Below are 11,747 nucleotides of genomic sequence, written 5' to 3'. Positions count from 1 at the left end.
GGACAGCCTGGGGCTCTTGGCAGCTTCCCCGGACTCCTTAATGTTCCTCAATGTAGTTTTGTAGCTGTCCCTGTCACTGTGTCTGTCCCCATCACGCTGTCTGTGCTGGTCAATTGGTCCCCCTTTATGTCAGTGCCTGTCCCTGTCAGTGTGTCTGTCCTGTGTCTGTTGTCATCATGGTCCCTATCCTTCAACCCCTTTGTCCTGCTCTCACTGGCCCGTGTTGGTTCGCTCGGTCCTCCGGCTTCGCCATTGGCCGTTGGCTTCGGGGCTGTAGCCCGATAGGTTGGCACGCTGGGAGTCGCACCATTGGGGAAGGACTCTGTCACAGTACAGCCCCTCCTCCCAAATGTCTCCCCGTGTGTGTTTGAGTGTGTGCATATGTTCGTCCATGTGGCCACACCCTCCCTGTGTTCCACACCTGCTCCTCATTGTGTGGCATTAGAATGCTAAATGTCATAAATGTAAATATAAATATAAAAGTCTATAGTTTATGTTTGACTGTGTCAGTGTTTAACCCTGATAGCCTGCATGCTATGTCTTCATTGTTTTGTGTGTTAACGTATGCCTATCTTTTACGAAACTCGTCCCGCATCCTGCTCTAACTCCACATCGCGACAAGCGTCACACTTATACAGCTCTAAATGTTCTGGCCCACAGTATCTGAGTGTCACATTTATACAGCTCTAAATGTTCTGGCCCAGCAGTATCCGAGTGAGTATGTGTTCCTAAGATAAATGCAGAATTTCCCTTAGAATTAGTTACAGCCAAAGTAAAAACAATCTTTAAAGCTCCTCAGTTATGGAACAACCTTTCAACTTTAATGGGAGACTCAGACACACTGGCAGTTTTTAAATCCATGCTGAAGACTTAATTATTTACACAAAAGGTTGGTTAGTTACCTGTATATAAAGGTGCAGACCCTAGGGCCCCAACTGAAAGAGTTTTCTAGAAATTTGAGGTGTTGACAGTGTTGCCTAGGCACTGCAAGCAATCACTCAAATTTGTGATGATAATGTGGGTGGAACACAATGTTTCAGAGACCCTCAGCACTATGGTCACCCCCTAGTTCTCCCTTTTAGTTCTGGTGCTACTGATAAACCTGCTGGAACTGTATGCAGATCACTGGCACATGACTACTGCTTATGGACTGCATATGGACTAGACCGGCTCATCAGTGATGAAGAATCTGAGATAATAGAAAAAACTGTCCCAGTGCTGCCAGTAGATAAACTGATGTTGCTGTATTCATCCACCCACTCCAGCACACCCAGATGAACAGCTGCAGAAACAGCTCGCCCTCCCTTGACCCACTGAAGAAGCTGACATCTGTACTGAACTATACGCCTATACTAAATGGATTATATATAATATAATAAAGCATGGACTGTTTATTAGCTGGGCTGCCCAGTGGTGGATAGGTTCCATCTTGAATCTGGGTTGTCCCAATGTCTTCCTTAATTTCACCCAGGAAGTTTTTCCTTGCCATTATAAACAATTGCTAGGTATCTGGACCCAAACATTAGTAATGTTGTGCTGTAAAATAGTAATAATAATAATTAAAACACATTAAAAAATACAATGTTCATGTATAGTATTTGATTGAAAACCTCTATAGTCGATGTATAGTCTGTTTGAGGACTGTAACACTCCCATGTATTAGAGATCAGTCCCAACAAATCAAACACTGAATCACCACACACATCCCATGTACTAGAGGACAGAACCAAGAAGTCAGACATTGTGGAACTGCACTCAAATTATGTTTGTTAGTTTGTTTTTTGTTGTTGTTTGTTTGATAAGAAATTACTCCTTGATCTGTTTTCTTCTTTTCCCATTGTAGATTACTGTTCTGTCAAATTAAAGCTAAGATTAAATTTTCTGGTGTGTCTATTTTAAACTTTGTCTAACTCTGGTCCTTTAAGAGTTTGTGTGCTGTACAATAAATAATTTTATTTGCTACTTCACAAAATGTATCTTCATATTTTATTGCTGAATGTTGCCAGTCTGTAACCATAAACAGAACAGTAGTGCCAGTGAGAAGAACTGACACATGTCTCAGGGTCTGGAACTCATGCTCTCCTTTAACAACTTAAAATGAACAATGTATCAGTGAAAAAGACCCTAGCGAATTCATGCCTGTGAAAATGGCATCACAGCCCAGGAACTCTTTGAGTTTCAGTAAAACTCAATATATTTGAGTTTCAGTAAAATGCAGAAAAATCAAATAAAAGTGGGGGCCACACTCAAATGTGACATGTTCCCAAAGAGGAATAAATGAATAAATGTCCACAGTAGATAAGTGTTATAGTCACCAAACAATTCACATAACGTAAGCAAAGCAAAATAACATGGCTGAATTAGAAATAAAATGAGCTAAATTGAGCTGGTTAACAAGATAAAAAGTTAAAGTACAGCAGAAGGACTAAGGACCTCTATTATTGCTGTCTGTCTCCACTAACACCATCTACTGGAATTTCAGTTCAAATTCTGATCATTCTGAATCTACAGTAGATATTTATATACTCACTCATTTTCCTCTGAATTAGATTTATGTGCCTAATTAAATGATAATCTCTCTCAGTCTCTCTCATACCGATCTCTTTGTCCTGTTCAGTTTATCATGTGATTCTCCCAGTATTGAATAACAGGAATGGGCCCAGAGTGGCTCACAGGTAAGAATGCATTAAAGAATTGTTACGGGACACTCCCCCCGCAGTCATATGGTACGGCCTGCCGTGCCGTGGTTCACTCCTGTTTAAAGCCACAACCCTGTAATGGCACGCACCTGCACAGAGTTTAAAGTTGAGTGTTTGTTTGTCTATTTAAACACCCGTTAGTGTGTGCCTTAGTGTTGGTCATTGTTTGTTTGTCATAGTCAGAGCATATGTTAGTGTCCATGTTTGTCTAGCCTGTGTTTATGTTACAATCTTTATCGTTAGTGTTAAGTGTGTGTATGTTCACTGCTACTGTGTCATTAAATGTTTCACGTCAAGAGAGTGTGTGTACTGCTCCACGCCCTGTGGCACTCGGACAAACATTACAGGAATGCAGCCAGACTGTACAAGTACAGTCATACACAACATGCAGAACTACTTGAAATATCCTGTAACTGCTGACTTGAGAACAGTGTAGCTTTCCTTCAAAAAGAGGAAGATATGTATTTTCGGTAGAACATGCAGGTCCCAGATCAAAAGTCATACAAAAGCTACACACCTGTCATACCTTTCAGGGTAGTGTGGGATTTATAAGAGTAAAGATGAGAGCATCAGAATTATTACTACAAGAGATGTAGTAATAATACACGAGAAGTCGAAGCCAGGAGAATAAACAGGATGTTCTCCCATTAGCCGTCCACTGTGTACTCTCAGTGGCAGGGAATCTGCATAAGAACAGACCCACCAAAGCTCGAGACTGAACATTACTGGACAGACATATGGGAGAAGGAGGCATCGCAACAACAATACCCAGTGTATACAGAACCTGAGAGATGAACAGGATCCAGTAACCATCATGTTAGCAGACATCCAAGAAAGAGTCACAAGCATTAAGAACTGTACAGCTCCAGGCCCTAACATGGTCCATGCCTACTCTCTGAAGAAGCTGGCTGCTCTCCATGAGTGCATCACAGCAAAAATGAACCAGCTGCTAATGGATGGGACCCACCCTAAATGGTTAACTGGAGGCAGGAGAGTCCTGATCCTTCCACTGTACAACATGGAAGCTCCTGTCAGGCATCATTGCAGCTAAGTAGGCACATGGCCCAATACATGAGCGTGGCCAAAAATGTTATTAGCAAGAACACTAGAGGAGCCAAGCACCAGCTGCTGGTGAAAGAAAACCTATGATTCAGTGGATCCTTAAATGAGGTTATATCACATCAACAGGACTCCAAGAGCTTTCATCAAGAATTAAATGGGGCTGTAGAAGACAAACCTAGAGGCTAACTTCAGACCAATATCACGAGTCACCATCAAGTGTGGGATTTACCAAGGATATACCCTGTCCCTGCTTCAGTTCTGCATTGGCCTGAACCTCCTTAGTGAAATCACCAAGACTTGCTATGGATACCAGCTATAGAATGGAGCAAAACAAAAGCAGAGAGACTAGAATATTAGGCAGGTACGAGGGTGTGTAAATTCGGGAGCTATAAAGTGCAATGATGGACTCCGGCAGCACAGCTAAAAGAAAGAGGCAGAAGGAACATCAGCACTGTGTTGCCGGTGAAGTTGCCAGTCATTGTTTATGCAATGCCTGCTCTACCCTGTCTGCAGAAATTACTGAAATGACATTTGCCTTACTTTTGTTTTAATTCAGCATATTTCTGTTCTGAGACTTGTGCCTGCATCCTGTCCTTTTCCCCTGATGCTCATCATGTCACAGAATGGCAGACCCAATGCGGACGCAGTAAGGACCATTCACAGGAGTGCAATATTGGATGTGCCTCTACGACATTAGTGAGCAGGTGTGTGAGGAAAACAGCATGAGAAAAGAACATGGTCGACCAGCTGCTCAGGAGGGACTCCACTGGCTGGGGAACTCTGCCTGTTTGAAGCCGGTTAGTCTGCCTGTTTGAAGACTTGTCAGTGTTCTTGGTCACACAAGAGGCAGATCAGCTTCTGGACGACATTCCCCTGCCAGCGGAGGGAAAAACAGCCGTATGCCAGCCACCCCCTCTGGATGCCTTGATTGCAGGGTCCATGGGAGAAAACCTTGACATGCCCCGTCAGCCCCATTAGAAAAAGGAAAAAATCCAGAGCTGGAGCCAGGCTAGTGGAAATTTCTTTATTAATATTACTTTTAAAAAATCTATAAAATGAATTTAAACAGTGTAATTACTTTTCCATACTCTGCTACAAAACAAAAGCACAGACCATCAAGCATTTACATTTACATTTTCATTTTTGGCATTTAGCAGATGCTCTTGTCCAGAGCGACTTACAAAGGTGCTTTGTCATTTCCTCATAGAACACATCCTAGCCAGTACAGTATAGAGTACAACATACCAATGAAGTAGAATACTGTAGAAATACAGGGTGCAAAAAACAGGGTGCATGAGTACAAAAAACAAGGCAACAATAAGTGCAATAACAAACAGGATCAATGGTCATTCTAAATATTTCACAAATAGGTGAGTCTTCAGTCAGCATTTGAAGATTGCAAGGGACTTTGCTGTCTAGACAGCCAGTGGAAGTGAGTTACACCATTTGGGAGCCAGACAAAACCTAAATAAAAATAATATATAATAATAATAATATAATAATAAAAACAATCCAATCAAAACCTTCTGCACATTCTTTGGTCCAAGTTTCTATATGAACAAAACCCTCCCTGAAGTCCTCTCAGTGTGTTAGCTCTGTGTTGGGCACTGCCTACTTGTGTTTTTCACACTTCCTAAGATCCGATTCAGCCCTCAAAAAGGTGCAAACTGTAACTGCAATAAGTGCACTGCATGTTGGAAATGAAGCATCATGTCAAATTAAAAAGAAAAATCTGGTTACCAAAAATGAAAAGAGGAAAAAACACAGGAGAGAGAGAGAGAGAAAAGGGCGACAATATGTCACCCTATTTTACATGTAAAGAGTGCAGGTAAAGTGTTTAAGCGGCTATTCATATTAAATGAGTTGTCAAGCAGCCTAAAGCTTCGCAGTCCTGCCTCCCCATCACCTCATCACTGACCTGTATCCCCATCACTTCACCACAGTCCTGCCTCCCCATCACCTCATCACAGTCCTGTATCCCCATCACATCATCATAGTCCTGCCTACCCATCACCTCATCACTGTCCTGCCTCCCCATCACATCATCACAGTCCTGCCTCCCCATCACCTCATCACAGTCCTGTATCCCCATCACATCATCATAGTCCTGCCTCCCCATCATCTCATCACTGTCCTGTATCCCCATCACATCATCACAGTCCTGTATCCCTATCACACCATCACAGTCCTGTATCCCGATGACCTCATCACAGTCCTATTACTAACTTAAGGAGGAGGTGAGCAGCACTGTGCTTAACGACTCTGCAGTTGGCATAATTGCAGGATATTAGTGGGAATTTCTTTTTTAGTATTATTTTAAAAATCTTTACAATAAAAGGAATTTAAAATCAGCTTTGGTTACTTATGTTTGGGGTCATTTGTGACTGTGTAAAACATAAAACGTTTAGATATGTAATGAGTTTCTTTCCATGATTACCAGCAGAAGAGAACTGGTGTTTTCTGAATCAGGAAAGACCAAGAGTCAGAAGTGGAACTTTGTGCTTTAAGTCAAAGTAAATGTAATGTGTGTTGTATTTGTCTAGTAGAAAGAAAAGAACACAAGTATGTGTATGTTGGAGAGGAAGCAGTTGTGAAGAAAGACAACAAACGTACCCCCATTTTTACATTTGCACTGGAGGTTCTCTCTTTAGTCATCCTACAGGAAACGGAGACACACTCAAGGGGATTGAAATGGAAATATCACAGACCAACATCTCTGCATACATTTAAAACTACATTTAATTAAAGATTTTTCTCAGGAAGTAATATGCACGAGTGTCAGGAATGCTGGATGTCAGACAATATCAGGTTGGAGAACAAGTTTGCAAACATGGCCCTGAAGGTTTCTATTGCTTACAGAGGCTGTAGGGCAACTGACCCTGGTCATCTGCAGAGCAGGTGAAGTCCATTCATTTCACATGTGCAGGCGCTGAGACACAACAGACAAATAAAACAAATCTGAACAGGACTATTGCCTAAAATGACTGTTTCTTCACTACTTATGAAATATAAGGTTAATTTAGGAGTTTTATATGGAATCTCTTTAGTACATTCTTGTTTCTCTTGCTGCAGTTTTCGTTACAGACTCCATTCTCAAATATCCTTAGAGGTGCCATCGTTTAATACATTTTCTAGTTTATCTGATGAAATGAACCTAATAGAAAATTAACTCAATTCTCTAGTATTCTAGGGTGAAGTAAATGTCAGAAGTAATTTTTTTAACCCATTGATCCAAGGTCCCCTATGCTCACCTGTCTGTTGTCCCACCTTGTTAACAACAGAGAGAAATAAACCTTCACAACAGATGTGTCTTTGGCTCCAGGGGGATTAGAGGCAGCCTGGCCAGCCTGGCACTTGTCCTGCCTCTTTGTTTTTTCCTCAGTCTTGCACACCCGGGGCACACGGATGCACTGCAGCACCAGGGAGGGGGCAGGCGGAGCTGGGCATACAGCTCTGCTCTCTACCTTATGTAAGCTCGCCCTCCTGATGAGCAGCGGTGTGTGGCAGCTCAGGTCATGCTGGTGGTGCCGGGTAGCTTCGACCTTGGAGTCACACTGGCGGCATTTTGGTAATATATTATTTGAAGTTTATCAATTGATATCCCACAATGTATATTAATACACATTCTCTGAGATTAAACTATACAGCATTCTCCTTATCTAGGCTAAACAACACATAAATAAAACAAATATTAAATAATTTGTATGTATACTTTCTTTAATATCCCCTTCAACGTCTCTGAATCTGAACAATTTAATTTAATGTATTTAAACTAATCTCAACACAGAATTAATTAAAATTATAATTAAAATTCCTATAAATTTAAAAGAGCTTCCTACAGCTCCTACTGCATATTAACTAATATATATATATATATATATATATATATATATATATATATATATATATATATATATATATATATATATATATATAGTCTAAATGTTTCTACTAAAGAATGTTTCTGATTAATCATCTTACATAACGCATAATTTGTGTATATTATTTGTATTTTATTTTATTATTTTATTTGTACATTATTTTACAAAAACCCCTTAGTTGATATCCAACTACTCTTCAGCAAACGTTTGTCACGGTAAGCTCCCATTCCCACTGATCACGTGGTACGCCCCGCCACGTGCAGTGGGAGTTCCCTGTTGACTGTTCGGTGTGACGTGCGTCTTGTTTGTAACCACGCCCCCCTCGTTAGCACACACCTGCACCCGGTTCTTCGTGTGTGTGTGTGTGTTTCGTTCGATGTCGGTCATTTACGTTAATGTTAGTGTTAGTGTTCATTGTTTACTGGTTGTACTCGTTGTGTGTGTGTCTGCCTGTCCCTGTGTTCACGCTGCAATGGTTCGTTACATATGAGTGCAGTTAACGTTGATTACTAATCTTTCGTGTTTAATAAATGTCTGTCTGGGACGAGAGAGGTCTGTGTGTCCTGCTCCTTGCCCTGCAGGATTCGGGCCGTCACACTTTTCTTAATCTATTCAATAGTCTCTTAAACTGATCAACACACAAATAACAATTTTACTTTGTTCACGAGCATGTGCGTAAATAATGATGGGGATGCTACATGTCACTACGGCTGAAAATCAGATTGTAACATTCCTAAATGGCTGTTTTTATGCCCACCACTTTTTGAAAGTGAAAATGTTAATGTTTCATCTACAAGCAATCTTTCCTTCATTTATTAAATAATTTAAGTAACATGCATGTATTAGTCATCGTGTTTCTAATGACAGAATCTGAAAACGTTCATGATTATAATCTGAAAACTTTTAGAATTTCACACAATGTCAGAACGCAGCGCAACTGATATTTCGTGAAACGATTTTTTTTTAAATCAAAATAGAAAAGTTGTATTACAAATATATTTTCCACTACAGTGCTGATACATTTCGACGCCGACAAGTTTACAAACGGGCATAAAACATTTTGTGGACCTTCTTCCTTTTAGACCAAGCGCTGATTTCAGTGAAGGCGCGTGCCATCGATGACGAAAGGAACGCGAATTTAAGGGACATCTGAAATGAATCCAAAACCCAGCACTTTTCAAAGCAAAATTAAGCTTTTAATATAAAGACATTAAAGTCGCAATCAAAACGAAACATAGAAAGAAATTATTTCCTTTATGCACTCTTTTCATATAGACGTTTCCCGGTTTGCATTAAAGAGAATATTTAGGCCTATCTTTGATATCGGAGAAATGTATACTGACAATAATCCAATTTATCCACAGGAAAATGTGAAATAACAATTGTTGAATATACTTGTAGTTTGTATTTTGGTTTGTTCAGTTTGCGCACTTTGTCCAAATGGTAACCATGACACCAGATGAGCCTTTTTATATATCTGCTTCAGTGACGTCACAAACACCAGGTGTGACGACATGTACACTGCTGTCTCATTTTAGCATTACTAAAACGTACTACTGGACTGTGTATTACTGGACCTTGTGATTGATATTTAGTGTATGTTAAAATATCTTATTTCCTCTCAAGCACAGAGGTTGTTTCTCCATAAACTCCTGTGTTCTGTCCATTAATATATCAGGTGTATCCAGCTATGGAACTGTTCATATTATTTGTTTTTGATGCATTTTTTCAATGTATAAACCATGATTACTGTGAACGTGTATTAAATGTCTTGTATGTGTAATATTAATTGAACGTTTTGCCCCCTCAGTCCCTTAACAATATCACATCATTCGGGCTCTGTTCAGTTTTTTATGTGTCGCGTTGTAAGAACCCACTTGTAAATCTCCCCATGGTGACAAACCTGCAAGTAACATATTTTCTTCCTCATCTCCCTGATGCTTTTTGTTTCATCTTGCTAGCTAATAATAATAATAATATTATTATTATTATTATTATTATTATTATTAACATGTATATAGCACCTTTCTCAGACTCAAGGACACTTTACAGGCAGGTATCAGCTGATATAGTCACTCACATGCCGATGATTAGTTAACATGCTATCTTAAACTTCACCCTAGATTATTTTGGTGTTTTTTCTCCTCCCGTAATGGTACATTGGAAATGATCAGATTTCTATCGAGTATCTAACTAGCTAGGTTAGCTAGCTAAAGCTTGCTATGATACAAAAGTCAGCATCGCTGGCTAAAGCAATGTCTTCATAAAGGCCCATTTCATGTGAACTTGTTTCTTTCTTTTTTTAAATTAAATCTGGCAGACAACCTTAATAATCATGGCTTTTACACTTTGACCAGGTGGCTAAATTTACTAGGTTAGCTAGCTACCCTGAATCATCAAGAATTGATTCAGAAAACAATCAGAAGAGATTATTCATTTCATTTTGATTGGAACATGTCAGAATAAAATAGCCAAGTAAAGCAGATAGCTAGGTTAGGTAGGTAACCACTCAAAGTAGCTAACCTTAGCTAGATATTGGTCGTAATGCACTCTTAACTAGTTACACTAGCTAGCAGCTGTGATAAACAAATATTGACAATCGTAGATTTTAGATTCCTTAAAGCAACTATTCTATATTTTGATGACATCTTTGCATGTTCTGGGTCTTCATTTTTACATATGCAGAGCACTAGTGCAGTGAGGAACAAGGTGCATCAAAAATTCTGGTTGTTTAACTTGCCAAGGTTTTAGGATTTGACTTTTAATACAAGCAAAAATTTTGATGCGGAAGAAAGAGGCATGTCTTGCTTTGGAGAGGCAAATTCTTGCTCTTTTAGAAGTATTTCTTGTATATTATTGGTATTACAGCTTTTTTGATGTACAGCAATGACAAAGACCTATTAATGGATAACCAGCTAGAATTTGCTTTAAAATGTGATTGGCTTTGAATAAGAGCACCTGCCAAATGCTGTAAAGGTTAAGATGTTCTTGGAATGTATCCTGGACACTGATGTAAACTGTCTAAAATGTATCGGGATATTCTGCTTTGTTCAGTATTGAAGTGTCTGCAAATTGTTTTTAACTTATTAGCTGTCCAAAAAAATAAACAAAAATAAAAAATGGAAAAACATACTGCAGCATGTAGGAACATCTTTAATGGGTATGTTAGTATTTATTCCAGATCTGAATCCACATATTTAACCAAGCATGGATAACTGTACAAAGGAAAGCATTGCAGAACAGACTGAAAACTGTCAAAATATACCAACGTTCAGGCAAGCTGGCGGAAGAGAAACTGTCACATACAGTGATACAGTGAACCAGTGGATGATGCCAGAAAGAGTTAGGCAACTGGATTTTAAAAAGTCTACAAAAATGAATGTAAAACTTCACATTTGAAGCTTTGAAAAGCTAATACGATTGAAGACAGCTCCATATGGTACGGTTTTGATCATCACGGACTAAAATAAACCTAATTTTAAAACCGAACCTAAAATAAACCTAAGTTATCAGGAGACATTTTCTGTTTAGAGAGAAAAAAGTGCCTCTTTTGAATAAATAAGATTAAATTAGATAGAAAAGGGACTCATTGTATACACCAAAAATTGAATAATTAAACATTTGAATGCAGAGAGAAAAAAGTGAAGGTGTCGTAATAAATCCTCACTGGCTGCACAGATCAGGATTCTCAGAACTGGGGCGAGAACGTTTTGGGTGCAGCCCTACACCTGTAAGTGCACCACGGTCTGCTCCTTTTGTGAAGTACAGCCTTGGAATACGTTCACTGCGTGTGCTCCTGATATCTACATGCACAACAGCCTAACGTGGTCTGAGCAAGGTGGGTCACGCGTATGTAAGTGCATCATACAAGGATGTTGTAAGGAATCGTCAGGACACAGGTAAGTGTGGATCCAAATGCAAGAGTTTATTTTCAGTACAGGCAGGAAGGACTTGTGAGGCAAAATAGAAGGGTAGTCATAAACAGGAGTGGAATGGTGAAGGGGAGAGTCAAGGGCAGTCCAAGTCCAAACCAGAAGGTAGAATCCGAGGTTGTGTAAGGGGCTAAGAGTGAGGTGGTGTTTAGGGGGAAAGCAACAGAAACAAG

The sequence above is a fragment of the Electrophorus electricus genome, chromosome 1 (genome assembly GCF_041902795.1).
Source record: "Electrophorus electricus isolate QZ-2024a chromosome 1, ASM4190279v1, whole genome shotgun sequence".
In the NCBI taxonomy this organism is placed as follows: domain Eukaryota; kingdom Metazoa; phylum Chordata; class Actinopteri; order Gymnotiformes; family Gymnotidae; genus Electrophorus; species Electrophorus electricus.
This window is presented reverse-complemented; position numbering follows the sequence as displayed.